Source organism: Misgurnus anguillicaudatus, chromosome 10 (assembly GCF_027580225.2).
Source record: "Misgurnus anguillicaudatus chromosome 10, ASM2758022v2, whole genome shotgun sequence".
NCBI classification, from domain to species: Eukaryota; Metazoa; Chordata; class Actinopteri; order Cypriniformes; family Cobitidae; genus Misgurnus; species Misgurnus anguillicaudatus.
The window spans coordinates 4282805-4297858 of NC_073346.2; the positions used below are offsets into that span (position 1 = coordinate 4282805).

The following is a 15054-nucleotide window of genomic DNA, read 5'->3' on the forward strand; positions in this document are numbered from 1 at the left end:
CCCCAAGGGGGCCAAGCCCAGGGGCCAAAAGATGTTTTCCTCAATTGCAGACAAAGTAATTGGGGCACCAGTGGGCTTGGAGTAATTTGGCACTTGGGGCCCCCAGAGCCTGGGGCCCTTCGTGTCATTTGGCCCCCAGGGGCCCTCTGAGCCATAAATGGCAGATGGGCAGTTTAATGGGCTAATGGGCAGAATAGTGGGCAAATGGTCAATGCATAAATTGGCAGTGGGCAAAATAAACTGACAGTGGGCAACATAACTTGGGGCCCCAAGGGGGCCAAGCCCAGGGGCCAAAAGTTGTTTTCCTCAATGACAGACAAAGCAATTGGGCACCCGGTGGGCCTGCAACACTTTGGCACTTGGGGCCCCCAGAGCTTAGGGCCCTCTTTGTCATTTGGCCCCCAGGGGCCCTCAGAGCCATAAATGGCAGATGGGCAGAAAAGTGGGCAAATGGTCAATGCATAAGTTGGCAGTGGGCAAAATAAACTGTCGGTGGGCAACATAACTTGGGGCCCCAAGGGGGCCAAGCCCAGGGGCCAAAATTCGTTTTCCTCAATGACAGACAAAGCAATTGGGCACCCGGTGGGCCTGCAACACTTTGGCACTTGGGGCCCCCAGAGCTTAGGGCCCTCTTGGTCATTTGGCCCCCAGGGGCCCTCAGAGCCATAAATGGCAGATGGGCAGAAAAGTGGGCAAATGGTCAATGCATAAGTTGGCAGTGGGCAAAATAAACTGTCGGTGGGCAACATAACTTGGGGCCCCAAGGGGGCCAAGCCCAGGGGCCAAAATTCGTTTTCCTCAATGACAGACAAAGCAATTGGGCACCCGGTGGGCCTGCAACACTTTGGCACTTGGGGCCCCCAGAGCTTAGGGCCCTCTTGGTCATTTGGCCCCCAGGGGCCCTCAGAGCCATAAATGGCAGATGGGCAGAAAAGTGGGCAAATGGTCAATGCATATGTTGGCAGTGGGCAAATTAAACTGTCGGTGGGCAACATAACTTGGGGCCTCAAGGGGGCCAAGCCAGGGGCCAAAAGATGTTTTCCTCAATTGCAGACAAAGTTATTGGGGCACCCAGTGGATTTGGAGTAATTTAACACTTGGGGCCCCCAGAGCCTGGGGCCCTTTGTGTCATTTGGCCCCCAGGGGCCCTCAAGAGCCATAAATGGCAGATGGGCAGTTTAATTGGCTAATGGGCAGAATAGTGGGCAAATGGCCAATGCATAAATTGGCAGTGGGCAAAATATACTGACAGTGGGCAACATAACTTGGGGCCCCAAGGGGGCCAAGCCCAGGGGCCAAAAGTTGTTTTCCTCAATGACAGACAAAGCAATTGGGCACCCGGTGGGCCTGCAACACTTTGGCACTTGGGGCCCCCAGAGCTTAGGGCCCTCTTGGTCATTTGGCCCCCAGGGGCCCTCAGAGCCATAAATGGCAGATGGGCAGAAAAGTGGGCAAATGGTCAATGCATATGTTGGCAGTGGGCAAAATAAACTGTCGGTGGGCAACATAACTTGGGGCCCCAAGGGGGCCAAGCCCAGGGGCCAAAAGATGTTTTCCTCAATTGCAGACAAAGTAATTGGGGCACCAGTGGGCTTGGAGTAATTTGGCACTTGGGGCCCCCAGAGCCTGGGGCCCTTCGTGTCATTTGGCCCCCAGGGGCCCTCTGAGCCATAAATGGCAGATGGGCAGTTTAATGGGCTAATGGGCAGAATAGTGGGCAAATGGTCAATGCATAAATTGGCAGTGGGCAAAATAAACTGACAGTGGGCAACATAACTTGGGGCCCCAAGGGGGCCAAGCCCAGGGGCCAAAATTCGTTTTCCTCAATGACAGACAAAGCAATTGGGCACCCGGTGGGCCTGCAACACTTTGGCACTTGGGGCCCCCAGAGCTTAGGGCCCTCTTTGTCATTTGGCCCCCAGGGGCCCTCAGAGCCATAAATGGCAGATGGGCAGAAAAGTGGGCAAATGGTCAATGCATAAGTTGGCAGTGGGCAAAATAAACTGTCGGTGGGCAACATAACTTGGGGCCCCAAGGGGGCCAAGCCCAGGGGCCAAAATTCGTTTTCCTCAATGACAGACAAAGCAATTGGGCACCCGGTGGGCCTGCAACACTTTGGCACTTGGGGCCCCCAGAGCTTAGGGCCCTCTTGGTCATTTGGCCCCCAGGGGCCCTCAGAGCCATAAATGGCAGATGGGCAGAAAAGTGGGCAAATGGTCAATGCATAAGTTGGCAGTGGGCAAAATAAACTGTCGGTGGGCAACATAACTTGGGGCCCCAAGGGGGCCAAGCCCAGGGGCCAAAATTCGTTTTCCTCAATGACAGACAAAGCAATTGGGCACCCGGTGGGCCTGCAACACTTTGGCACTTGGGGCCCCCAGAGCTTAGGGCCCTCTTGGTCATTTGGCCCCCAGGGGCCCTCAGAGCCATAAATGGCAGATGGGCAGAAAAGTGGGCAAATGGTCAATGCATATGTTGGCAGTGGGCAAATTAAACTGTCGGTGGGCAACATAACTTGGGGCCCCAAGGGGGCCAAGCCAGGGGCCAAAAGATGTTTTCCTCAATTGCAGACAAAGTTATTGGGGCACCCAGTGGATTTGGAGTAATTTAACACTTGGGGCCCCCAGAGCCTGGGGCCCTTTGTGTCATTTGGCCCCCAGGGGCCCTCAAGAGCCATAAATGGCAGATGGGCAGTTTAATTGGCTAATGGGCAGAATAGTGGGCAAATGGCCAATGCATAAATTGGCAGTGGGCAAAATATACTGACAGTGGGCAACATAACTTGGGGCCCCAAGGGGGCCAAGCCCAGGGGCCAAAAGTTGTTTTCCTCAATGACAGACAAAGCAATTGGGCACCCGGTGGGCCTGCAACACTTTGGCACTTGGGGCCCCCAGAGCTTAGGGCCCTCTTGGTCATTTGGCCCCCAGGGGCCCTCAGAGCCATAAATGGCAGATGGGCAGAAAAGTGGGCAAATGGTCAATGCATATGTTGGCAGTGGGCAAAATAAACTGTCGGTGGGCAACATAACTTGGGGCCCCAAGGGGGCCAAGCCCAGGGGCCAAAAGATGTTTTCCTCAATTGCAGACAAAGTAATTGGGGCACCAGTGGGCTTGGAGTAATTTGGCACTTGGGGCCCCCAGAGCCTGGGGCCCTTCGTGTCATTTGGCCCCCAGGGGCCCTCTGAGCCATAAATGGCAGATGGGCAGTTTAATGGGCTAATGGGCAGAATAGTGGGCAAATGGTCAATGCATAAATTGGCAGTGGGCAAAATAAACTGACAGTGGGCAACATAACTTGGGGCCCCAAGGGGGCCAAGCCCAGGGGCCAAAAGTTGTTTTCCTCAATGACAGACAAAGCAATTGGGCACCCGGTGGGCCTGCAACACTTTGGCACTTGGGGCCCCCAGAGCTTAGGGCCCTCTTTGTCATTTGGCCCCCAGGGGCCCTCAGAGCCATAAATGGCAGATGGGCAGAAAAGTGGGCAAATGGTCAATGCATAAGTTGGCAGTGGGCAAAATAAACTGTCGGTGGGCAACATAACTTGGGGCCCCAAGGGGGCCAAGCCCAGGGGCCAAAATTCGTTTTCCTCAATGACAGACAAAGCAATTGGGCACCCGGTGGGCCTGCAACACTTTGGCACTTGGGGCCCCCAGAGCTTAGGGCCCTCTTGGTCATTTGGCCCCCAGGGGCCCTCAGAGCCATAAATGGCAGATGGGCAGAAAAGTGGGCAAATGGTCAATGCATAAGTTGGCAGTGGGCAAAATAAACTGTCGGTGGGCAACATAACTTGGGGCCCCAAGGGGGCCAAGCCCAGGGGCCAAAATTCGTTTTCCTCAATGACAGACAAAGCAATTGGGCACCCGGTGGGCCTGCAACACTTTGGCACTTGGGGCCCCCAGAGCTTAGGGCCCTCTTGGTCATTTGGCCCCCAGGGGCCCTCAGAGCCATAAATGGCAGATGGGCAGAAAAGTGGGCAAATGGTCAATGCATATGTTGGCAGTGGGCAAATTAAACTGTCGGTGGGCAACATAACTTGGGGCCCCAAGGGGGCCAAGCCAGGGGCCAAAAGATGTTTTCCTCAATTGCAGACAAAGTTATTGGGGCACCCAGTGGATTTGGAGTAATTTAACACTTGGGGCCCCCAGAGCCTGGGGCCCTTTGTGTCATTTGGCCCCCAGGGGCCCTCAAGAGCCATAAATGGCAGATGGGCAGTTTAATTGGCTAATGGGCAGAATAGTGGGCAAATGGCCAATGCATAAATTGGCAGTGGGCAAAATATACTGACAGTGGGCAACATAACTTGGGGCCCCAAGGGGGCCAAGCCCAGGGGCCAAAAGTTGTTTTCCTCAATGACAGACAAAGCAATTGGGCACCCGGTGGGCCTGCAACACTTTGGCACTTGGGGCCCCCAGAGCTTAGGGCCCTCTTGGTCATTTGGCCCCCAGGGGCCCTCAGAGCCATAAATGGCAGATGGGCAGAAAAGTGGGCAAATGGTCAATGCATAAGTTGGCAGTGGGCAAAATAAACTGTCGGTGGGCAACATAACTTGGGGCCCCAAGGGGGCCAAGCCAGGGGCCAAAAGATGTTTTCCTCAATTGCAGACAAAGTAATTGGGGCACACAGTGGATTTGGAGTAATTTAACACTTGGGGCCCCCAGAGCCTGGGGCCCTTTGTGTCATTTGGCCCCCAGGGGCCCTCAAGAACCATAAATGGCAGATGGGCAGTTTAATTGGCTAATGGGCAGAAGAGTGGGCAAATGGTCAATGCATAAGTTGGCAGTGGTTGAAATAAACTGTCAGTGGGAAACATAACTTGGGGCCCCAAGGGGGCCATGCCCAGGGGCCAAGAGGTGTTTTCCTCAATGACAGACAAAGTAATTGGGCACCCAGTGGGCCTGCAACACTTTGGCACTTGGGGCCCCCAGAGCTTGGGGCCCTCTGGTTATTTGGCCCTCAGGGGCCCTCAGAGCCATAAATGGCAGATGGGCAGTTTAATGTGCTAATGGGCAGAAACGTGGGCAAAAAGTCGGGAATGTGGCCGTTGAACTCACAGCGGAATGCAGATCAGTGTAAAATCCATCTCAAGTCGGTGGGATTCTGTTTTGGAAGTGGGCAAAATAACAGTTTTATGGTCACAGACAAATATAGTGGCAAATGGGCAGAATAGTGGTTTGGGGAACATTTTCAGCAAAAGCTCTATCCTGATAAAACTTATTTTATGACACCCAGGATGACCCCCCAATCCCACCTGTCTCGTTTCCGGGTCAGAATTCCGATGTCAGCGAACCCATTATTTTCCCAAATGGAATAAATTGCAGGATGACGGCCCATTGCTCGGTTCCGTGGCGTGGTAGGACCTGGAGACGCATGTTCCTGTTCAAGCCCCAACATGCTCATTCAGAATCCTAAGTTTGGAGGAGATTGGAAAAAGTCAAAAATTTTCCCTAAAAAAACTCAAAGGGTTACCCCTTTGGGTTTTTTTGGTGAAAATTTTTGACTTTGCCGGATCGGCTCCGTACTTCGTATCCCAAAAGAGGGAAGATAGACGTGTGCAGGATCGGTCGTTTCGATGACGTGGCTTTTCGCGGAGCTGGGTTACGGATATCCCGCCTGCCATTTATCCCATGCGTCAAAATAATGGAGTCGCGGACATTGGAATTTCAAGTCGGGAAAGTGACCGTTGAACTCCCAGCGGGATGCAGATCAGTGTAAAATGCATCTCAAGTCGGTGGGATTCTGTTTTGGAAGTGGGCAAAATAATAGTTTTATGGTCACAGACAAATAAAGTGGCAAATGGGCAGAATAGTGGTTTGGGGAACATTTTCAGCAAAAGCTCTATCCCTATAAAACTTATATTACTACACTCAGGGAAACACCCTGATCGCATGCGTCTTGGTTCCGGGTCAGAATTCCGATGTCAGCGAACCCATTATTTTCCCAAATGGAATAAATTGCAGGATGACGGCCCATTGCTCGGTTCCGTGGCGTGGTAGGACCTGGAGACGCATGTTCCTGTTCAAGCCCCAACATGCTCATTCAGAATCCTAAGTTTGGAGGAGATTGGAAAAAGTCAAAAATTTTCCCTAAAAAAACTCAAAGGGTTACCCCTTTGGGTTTTTTTGGTGAAAATTTTTGACTTTGCCGGATCGGCTCCGTACTTCGTATCCCAAAAGAGGGAAGATAGACGTGTGCAGGATCGGTCGTTTCGATGACGTGGCTTTTCGCGGAGCTGGGTTACGGATATCCCGCCTGCCATTTATCCCATGCGTCAAAATAGTGGAGTCGCGGACATTGGAATTTCAAGTCGGGAAAGTGACCGTTGAACTCCCAGCGGGATGCAGATCAGTGTAAAATGCATCTCAAGTCGGTGGGATTCTGTTTTGGAAGTGGGCAAAATAATAGTTTTATGGTCACAGACAAATAAAGTGGCAAATGGGCAGAATAGTGGTTTGGGGAACATTTTCAGCAAAAGCTCTATCCCGATAAAACTTATATTTCTACACTCAGGGAAACACCCTGATCGCATGCGTCTTGGTTCCGGGTCAGAATTCCGATGTCAGCGAACCCATTATTTTCCCAAATGGAATAAATTGCAGGATGACGGCCCATTGCTCGGTTCCGTGGCGTGGTAGGACCTGGAGACGCATGTTCCTGTTCAAGCCCCAACATGCTCATTCAGAATCCTAAGTTTGGAGGAGATTGGAAAAAGTCAAAAATTTTCCCTAAAAAAACTCAAAGGGTTACCCCTTTGGGTTTTTTTGGTGAAAATTTTTGACTTTGCCGGATCGGCTCCGTACTTCGTATCCCAAAAGAGGGAAGATAGACGTGTGCAGGATCGGTCGTTTCGATGACGTGGCTTTTCGCGGAGCTGGGTTACGGATATCCCGCCTGCCATTTATCCCATGCGTCAAAATAGTGGAGTCGCGGACATAGGAATTTCAAGTCGGGAATGTGACCGTTGAACTCCCAGCGGGATGCAGACCAGTGTAAAATGCATCTCAAGTCGGTGGGATTCTGTTTTGGAAGTGGGCAAAATAATAGTTTTATGGTCACAGACAAATAAAGTGGCAAATGGGCAGAATAGTGGTTTGGGGAACATTTTCAGCAAAACCTCTATCCCGCCAAAACCTATATTACTACACTCAGGGAAACACCCTGATCGCATGCGTCTTGGTTCCGGAAGGGGTCCAGGTCCATCAGCTCATCAATTTGCAAAATAGTGAGTTAGGGGGCTGAATAGTTGTTTAATAGGCAGAGGGGGTGGGGTCTTTTGGCCCCTGGTAGCCCGTGGCCCTCAGGCCATGTTGTGACAAAATAATGAGTTAGGGGGATGAATAATTGTTTCGTGGGCAGAGGGGGGTGGGGTCTTTTGGCCCCTGGGAACCCGGGGGCCTCAGGCCATGTTGTGACAAAATAATGAGTTAGGGGGAAGAATAATTGTTTTGTGGGCAGAGGGGGGTGGGGTCTTTTGGCCCCTGGGAGCCCGGGGCCCCCAGGCCATGTTGTGACAAAATAATGAGTTAGGGGGAAGAATAATTGTTTAATGGGCAGAGGGGGGTGGGGTCTTTTGGCCCCTGGGAGCCCGGGGCCCTCAGGCCATGTTGTGACAAAATAATGAGTTAGGGGGAAGAATAAATGTTTGGTGGGCAGAGGGGGGTGGGGTCTTTTGGCCCCTGGGGGCCCGGGTCCCTCAGGCCATGTTGTGACAAAATAATGAGTTAGGGGGAAGAATAATTGTTTCGTGGGCAAAGGGGGGTGGGGTCTTTTGGCCCCTGGGAGCCCGGGGCCCTCAGGCCATGTTGTGACAAAATAATGAGTTAGGGGGAAGAAAAGAGGGTCTGTGGGCAGAGGGGGGGGGGTCATGGGGCCCCCAGGGTCCCAGGGCCTTTGGTGCATCAATTGACAAAATAACAAGTTAGGGGGCAGAATAGTTACTCTGTGGGCAGGGAGGGTGTGGCCATTCACCCCAGAGGGCGTGGACAATTTTTGAAAATAGTGGGTCAGGGGCCAAAATAGTGGGTCTATGGGCTGTGGGGGGTGGGGTTTCGTGACCCAGGGTGACGCCCAACCTTTACATTGTGTAAATGGGGAGTGGGAAATTTCATCGTGCTCGTGCAATTTACTTGAATGGGTTTTGGCCACTTTTAAATAAATTGGGACTGGACAATGGCTGCGCCACCCGGTGGATCTGCCCTGAACTGCAATCTCCGGCATGAAATCGGGGGCAACTAAAATGCTGTTCCGTGTAGCCCCCTGGGGGCCGAAAGGCTCGGCGAGACTTTTCCCCGTCTCGGGGGGGGGCGACCGACGCGCGTACATCACCGTTTGACCCCCAAAAAATTTTGGGGGGCCGGCGCGCAACGGCCACGAACCAGCGTCCAAATGGTCATTAAGTAAATTGCAAGTAGATACGCAATGGCCTTAGGCGGGCAAGCGCACGTCAAAAGAGCGTTCCGTGACCGGGAATCGAACCCGGGCCGCGGCGGTGAGAGCGCCGAATCCTAGCCACTAGACCACCAGGGAGGACACGCTGGCCTTCAGGCCGTGGATGCCTGGCACACTGTGCGGAAGGAAAACGGGGCTAAAGTCTCAAACTAGTCGACAAAAGAGCACCCTGCCCCGTGTGAGGCTCAAACTCACGACCTTCAGATTATGAGACTGACGCGCTGCCTAACTGCGCCAACGAGGCACGCCCAGACCGACGGCTCCTGGGAGGCCCCTTGCGTCTGGTTGCGTGGCATTTTGTGCGCCACCAGCGAGGAAACTCCTGCGAGGAGAGCACGACTGGGCTTCTTGCACTCTGGCTACCCACACTGAGGACCTTCTCGTTCTTAATATGTTACACGTACAGAAACAACTTCAAGGAGACACAGAGGGGCTATGTCATGCCCAGGATTCCTATCGTCTTTTAAATGGTGTCGAGAATGGCACGCCTGCCGTTGCTGGACGATCTTGGCGCACATGCTCTCAGGCTAGATAAAACCCATTATAAATAAACACTTACATTTGACACATTTGACACAGCTGACAGATTAATGGAATAACGTTACATATCCACAATGCAAAGTCCCAGTTATTCAGTGATCACGTGTTTGGCTCGTCTTTAGCCTCATTATCTAGTAGAAAAACTTAAATTGTGCTAAAGTTGAAAGACTGTCCTATGTAAGTTGGTGACGTGTTCCACGTATTAGAGTCTGTTAAAGTAAAAGCTCTGCGGCCATTGCCTGTGGCAGTAAACTGTACTTCGCACTCACCTCTTGAAGAATCTCTTGTTTGCCTTGTGTGCTCGAGACACAATGCCACCGGTTCTTTTAAGGATGTCGCCGCCGTATGGTTAACTGTTGTCTACATTAGAAGGCAACTGCGAACCATAAAAAGGCCCTGAGACGTACAGAGATGGCGCTTTTTCGCTAAATTGCAATGCCGGCGTCCATCCGCATTTGATCAAGTATTTTCATTGCGTGTTCAAGTAGAACGAGCAGGGTCTGAGAATGGCGATTCCTTTTTGTGACCCTGTTCTAAAACAGTATGATCAGGCGGGAAAGGATCATTGAATGCAAAACCACTTTGACAGCATCCGTTACAGGGCATATGGAGACGGGCTGCGTGTGCTTTTGGCAAATGAAAGGCTTCGGGCACATTGTTCCTCATTTCGAAAAATCCACATTCGTCACTATTTCAAGGCGTTTGTGAAGAAATAAATAAGAATTAAAGATGAGCTGCATGAAGGCAATAAAATCGTGTGTCATTCCAAAAGTTACACCGGCACATTCGCTGAGGAGTGCAATCGACTCGCTCGGGCCAGCTGGGGTGGTCAGGATGGCCGAGCGGTCTAAGGCGCTGCGTTCAGGTCGCAGTCTCCTCTGGAGGCGTGGGTTCGAATCCCACTTCTGACATTCTGTTGCCTTTGTTGTAGCCACCCGTGCTGTGTATCGCGCTTTCTTCCGAGGGAGCGTCCTTTTCAAAGACGCCAGGAGACAGGCACGCGGGGGACGACCCGGTTTCCCATTTTGGCACCTTCCATATGACAATACACAGTCATATGGAAGGTGAATGGAAGGTGCTAAGAGTAATAATGATACTTACACTAATACTGAATGATAAAAGTAGGAGTAATAGAAACAATAAAGTGCAAACAGTGCATTCAGTCCTGAAAAGGAATTGAACTGTCATTAAGCAGCCAGGCGGCCGTGGGAAAGAAGCTCAGGCGATGCCGGGATTTTGCAGTTCTCGGGAGCCGAAGACTTCTACCTGAAGGGAGCAGCTGAAACATGGTACAGCCTGGATGAGATGGGTCAGACATAATTTTTCTTGCCCTTCTCACAGCCCTGAGGTTGTGGAGGGATTCCAGAGAAGGTAGAGAGGTGTTGATTACTCTCTCTGCCGAGCGGATCACCCGCTGCAGCTTGGCCTTGTCCTTGGCTGCTGCAGCAGGGAACCATGTAATTATTGATTGTGTAATAATGGATTTAATGATGGCAGAGTAAAACCGGATTAATATTTAATAATGAAGTTTTGCAGCTGGCCTCCAGAATCCAGCTGTCTTCTCCAAGCATGACTTCCTTGGTTTCTGGCGTTGGGCCAGTGGCGCAATGGATAACGCGTCTGACTACGGATCAGAAGATTCTAGGTTCGACTCCTGGCTGGCTCGATCCTGTTTTTTACTCCTTCCTCCCACACGTTGGGTGTCTGCTGTCCTGCGTCAACATGCCTCAGTAGAGCAGAGGACGCACACCAGGCTCTGATTGCTCAGATGGCGGAGCGCAGGACTGCAGGCAGGCAATTTAGCCGTCCAACCTTAGGTCGATGGGCCGGAGGCAGTGAAGCTTTGCCTCTTGGAGGTGCTGCGATCCTTGCCTTCGAAGCCAGCGTTGCGCATAACCCGGCCGGTGAAAAAGGCAAGCGCACGTCAAAAGAGCGTTCCCTGACCGGGAATCGAACCCAGGCCGCGGCGGTGAGAGCGCCGAATCCTAGCCACTAGACCACCAGGGAGGACACGCTGGCCTTCAGGCCGTGGATGCCTGGCACACTGTGCGGAAGGAAAACGGGGCTAAAGTCTCAAACTAGTCGACAAAAGAGCACCCTGCCCCGTGTGAGGCTCGAACTCACGACCTTCAGATTATGAGACTGACGCGCTGCCTAACCGCGCCAACGAGGCACGCCCAGACCGACGGCTCCTGGGTGGCCCCTTGCGTCTGGTTGCGTGGCATTTTGTGCGCCACCAGCGAGGAAACTCCTGCGAGGAGAGCACGACTGGGCTTCTTGCACTCTGGCTACCCACACTGAGGACCTTCTCGTTCTTAATATGTTACACGTACAGAAACAACTTCAAGGAGACACAGAGGGGCTATGTCATGCCCAGGATTCCTATCGTCTTTTAAATGGTGTCGAGAATGGCACGCCTGCCGTTGCTGGACGATCTTGGCGCACATGCTCTCAGGCTAGATAAAACCCATTATAAATAAACACTTACATTTGACACATTTGACACAGCTGACAGATTAATGGAATAACGTTACATATCCACAATGCAAAGTCCCAGTTATTCAGTGATCACGTGTTTGGCTCGTCTTTAGCCTCATTATCTAGTAGAAAAACTTAAATTGTGCTAAAGTTGAAAGACTGTCCTATGTAAGTTGGTGACGTGTTCCACGTATTAGAGTCTGTTAAAGTAAAAGCTCTGCGGCCATTGCCTGTGGCAGTAAACTGTACTTCGCACTCACCTCTTGAAGAATCTCTTGTTTGCCTTGTGTGCTCGAGACACAATGCCACCGGTTCTTTTAAGGATGTCGCCGCCGTATGGTTAACTGTTGTCTACATTAGAAGGCAACTGCGAACCATAAAAAGGCCCTGAGACGTACAGAGATGGCGCTTTTTCGCTAAATTGCAATGCCGGCGTCCATCCGCATTTGATCAAGTATTTTCATTGCGTGTTCAAGTAGAACGAGCAGGGTCTGAGAATGGCAATTCCTTTTTGTGACCCTGTTCTAAAACAGTATGATCAGGCGGGAAAGGATCATTGAATGCAAAACCACTTTGACAGCATCCGTTACAGGGCATATGGAGACGGGCTGCGTGTGCTTTTGGCAAATGAAAGGCTTCGGGCACATTGTTCCTCATTTCGAAAAATCCACATTCGTCACTATTTCAAGGCGTTTGTGAAGAAATAAATAAGAATTAAAGATGAGCTGCATGAAGGCAATAAAATCGTGAGTCATTCCAAAAGTTACACCGGCACATTCGCTGAGGAGCGCAATCGACTCGCTCAGGCCAGCTGGGGTGGTCAGGATGGCCGAGCGGTCTAAGGCGCTGCGTTCAGGTCGCAGTCTCCTCTGGAGGCGTGGGTTCGAATCCCACTTCTGACATTCTGTTGCCTTTGTTGTAGCCACCCGTGCTGTGTATCGCGCTTTCTTCCGAGGGAGCGTCCTTTTCAAAGACGCCAGGAGACAGGCACGCGGGGGACGACCCGGTTTCCCATTTTGGTAGAGATGAAGGTTCAAGGTTCAATTTATTGCAATATAGTGTCAAACACAATTGGAATTCTTTACAGCCAGTCACGCATGGATGTAATGTGGCAAACGAAACATTAAGACAGAACAAGATATGACAATACACAGTCATATGGAAGGTGAATGGAAGGTGCTAAGAGTAATAATGATACTTACACTAATACTGAATGATAAAAGTAGGAGTAATAGAAACAATAAAGTGCAAACAGTGCATTCAGTCCTGAAAAGGAATTGAACTGTCATTAAGCAGCCAGGCGGCCGTGGGAAAGAAGCTCAGGCGATGCCGGGATTTTGCAGTTCTCGGGAGCCGAAGCCTTCTACCTGAAGGGAGCAGCTGAAACATGGTACAGCCTGGATGAGATGGGTCAGACATAATTTTTCTTGCCCTTCTCACAGCCCTGAGGTTGTGAAGGGATTCCAGAGAAGGTAGAGAGGTGTTGATCACTCTCTCTGCCGAGCGGATCACCCGCTGCAGCTTGGCCTTGTCCTTGGCTGCTGCAGCAGGGAACCATGTAATTATTGATTGTGTAATAATGGATTTAATGATGGCAGAGTAAAACCGGATTAATATTTAATAATGAAGTTTTGCAGCTGGCCTCCAGAATCCAGCTGTCTTCTCCAAGCATGACTTCCCTGGTTTCTGGCGTTGGGCCAGTGGCGCAATGGATAACGCGTCTGACTACGGATCAGAAGATTCTAGGTTCGACTCCTGGCTGGCTCGATCCTGTTTTTACTCCTTCCTCCCACACGTTGGGTGTCTGCTGTCCTGCGTCAACATGCCTCAGTAGAGCAGAGGACGCACACCAGGCTCTGATTGCTCAGATGGCGGAGCGCAGGACTGCAGGCAGGCAATTTAGCCGTCCAACCGTAGGTCGATGGGCCGGAGGCAGTGAAGCTTTGCCTCTTGGAGGTGCTGCGATCCTTGCCTTCGAAGCCAGCGTTGCGCATAACCCGGCCGGTGAAAAAGGCAAGCGCACGTCAAAAGAGCGTTCCCTGACCGGGAATCGAACCCGGGCCGCGGCGGTGAGAGCGCCGAATCCTAGCCACTAGACCACCAGGGAGGACACGCTGGCCTTCAGGCCGTGGATGCCTGGCACACTGTGCGGAAGGAAAACGGGGCTAAAGTCTCAAACTAGTCGACAAAAGGGCACCCTGCCCCGTGTGAGGCTCGAACTCACGACCTTCAGATTATGAGACTGACGCGCTGCCTAACTGCGCCAACGAGGCACGCCCAGACCGACGGCTCCTGGGTGGCCCCTTGCGTCTGGTTACGTGGCATTTTGTGCGCCACCAGCGAGGAAACTCCTGCGAGGAGAGCACGACTGGGCTTCTTGCACTCTGGCTACCCACACTGAGGACCTTCTCGTTTTTAATATGTTACACGTACAGAAACAACTTCAAGGAGACACAGAGGGGCTATGTCATGCCCAGGATTCCTATCGTCTTTTAAATGGGGTCGAGAATGGCACGCCTGCCGTTGCTGGACGATCTTGGCGCACATGCTCTCAGGCTAGATAAAACCCATTATAAATAAACACTTACATTTGACACATTTGACACAGCTGACAGATTAATGGAATAACGTTACATATCCACAATGCAAAGTCCCAGTTATTCAGTGATCACGTGTTTGGCTCGTCTTTAGCCTCATTATCTAGTAGAAAAACTTAAATTGTGCTAAAGTTGAAAGACTGTCCTATGTAAGTTGGTGACGTGTTCCACGTATTAGAGTCTGTTAAAGTAAAAGCTCTGCGGCCATTGCCTGTGGCAGTAAACTGTACTTCGCACTCACCTCTTGAAGAATCTCTTGTTTGCCTTGTGTGCTCGAGACACAATGCCACCGGTTCTTTTAAGGATGTCGCCGCCGTATGGTTAACTGTTGTCTACATTAGAAGGCAACTGCGAACCATAAAAAGGCCCTGAGACGTACAGAGATGGCGCTTTTTCGCTAAATTGCAATGCCGGCGTCCATCCGCATTTGATCAAGTATTTTCATTGCGCGTTCAAGTAGAACGAGCAGGGTCTGAGAATGGCGATTCCTTTTTGTGACCCTGTTCTAAAACAGTATGATCAGGCGGGAAAGGATCATTGAATGCAAAACCACTTTGACAGCATCCGTTACAGGGCATATGGAGACGGGCTGCGTGTGCTTTTGGCAAATGAAAGGCTTCGGGCACATTGTTCCTCATTTCGAAAAATCCACATTCGTCACTATTTCAAGGCGTTTGTGAAGAAATAAATAAGAATTAAAGATGAGCTGCATGAAGGCAATAAAATCGTGAGTCATTCCAAAAGTTACACCGGCACATTCGCTGAGGAGCGCAATCGACTCGCTCGGGCCAGCTGGGGTGGTCAGGATGGCCGAGCGGTCTAAGGCGCTGCGTTCAGGTCGCAGTCTCCTCTGGAGGCGTGGGTTCGAATCCCACTTCTGACATTCTGTTGCCTTTGTTGTAGCCACCCGTGCTGTGTATCGCGCTTTCTTCCGAGGGAGCGTCCTTTTCAAAGACGCCAGGAGACAGGCACGCGGGGGACGACCCGGTTTCCCA

General features: G+C 51.4%; 8 non-coding genes across 8 annotated transcripts; 5 read left to right on the plus strand and 3 right to left on the minus strand.

Moving 5' to 3' along the window:
* Window positions 1-8614: 8614 nt before the first annotated feature.
* trnam-cau (transfer RNA methionine (anticodon CAU)) lies at window positions 8615-8688 on the minus strand. The gene has a single exon. It is a non-coding gene; the product is annotated as a tRNA-Met (tRNA).
* Window positions 8689-9812: 1124 nt separating this feature from the next.
* trnal-cag (transfer RNA leucine (anticodon CAG)) lies at window positions 9813-9895 on the plus strand. The gene has a single exon. It is a non-coding gene; the product is annotated as a tRNA-Leu (tRNA).
* A 682-nt stretch (window positions 9896-10577) lies between these two features.
* On the plus strand, window positions 10578-10650 carry trnar-acg (transfer RNA arginine (anticodon ACG)). Its single transcript has one exon. It is a non-coding gene; the product is annotated as a tRNA-Arg (tRNA).
* A 1631-nt stretch (window positions 10651-12281) lies between these two features.
* On the plus strand, window positions 12282-12364 carry trnal-cag (transfer RNA leucine (anticodon CAG)). Its single transcript has one exon. It is a non-coding gene; the product is annotated as a tRNA-Leu (tRNA).
* Window positions 12365-13156: 792 nt separating this feature from the next.
* On the plus strand, window positions 13157-13229 carry trnar-acg (transfer RNA arginine (anticodon ACG)). Its single transcript has one exon. It is a non-coding gene; the product is annotated as a tRNA-Arg (tRNA).
* Window positions 13230-13497: 268 nt separating this feature from the next.
* On the minus strand, window positions 13498-13569 carry trnae-cuc (transfer RNA glutamic acid (anticodon CUC)). The gene has a single exon. It is a non-coding gene; the product is annotated as a tRNA-Glu (tRNA).
* Window positions 13570-13661: 92 nt separating this feature from the next.
* trnam-cau (transfer RNA methionine (anticodon CAU)) lies at window positions 13662-13735 on the minus strand. Its single transcript has one exon. It is a non-coding gene; the product is annotated as a tRNA-Met (tRNA).
* Window positions 13736-14859: 1124 nt separating this feature from the next.
* trnal-cag (transfer RNA leucine (anticodon CAG)) lies at window positions 14860-14942 on the plus strand. Its single transcript has one exon. It is a non-coding gene; the product is annotated as a tRNA-Leu (tRNA).
* The last annotated feature ends 112 nt before the right edge of the window (window positions 14943-15054 follow it).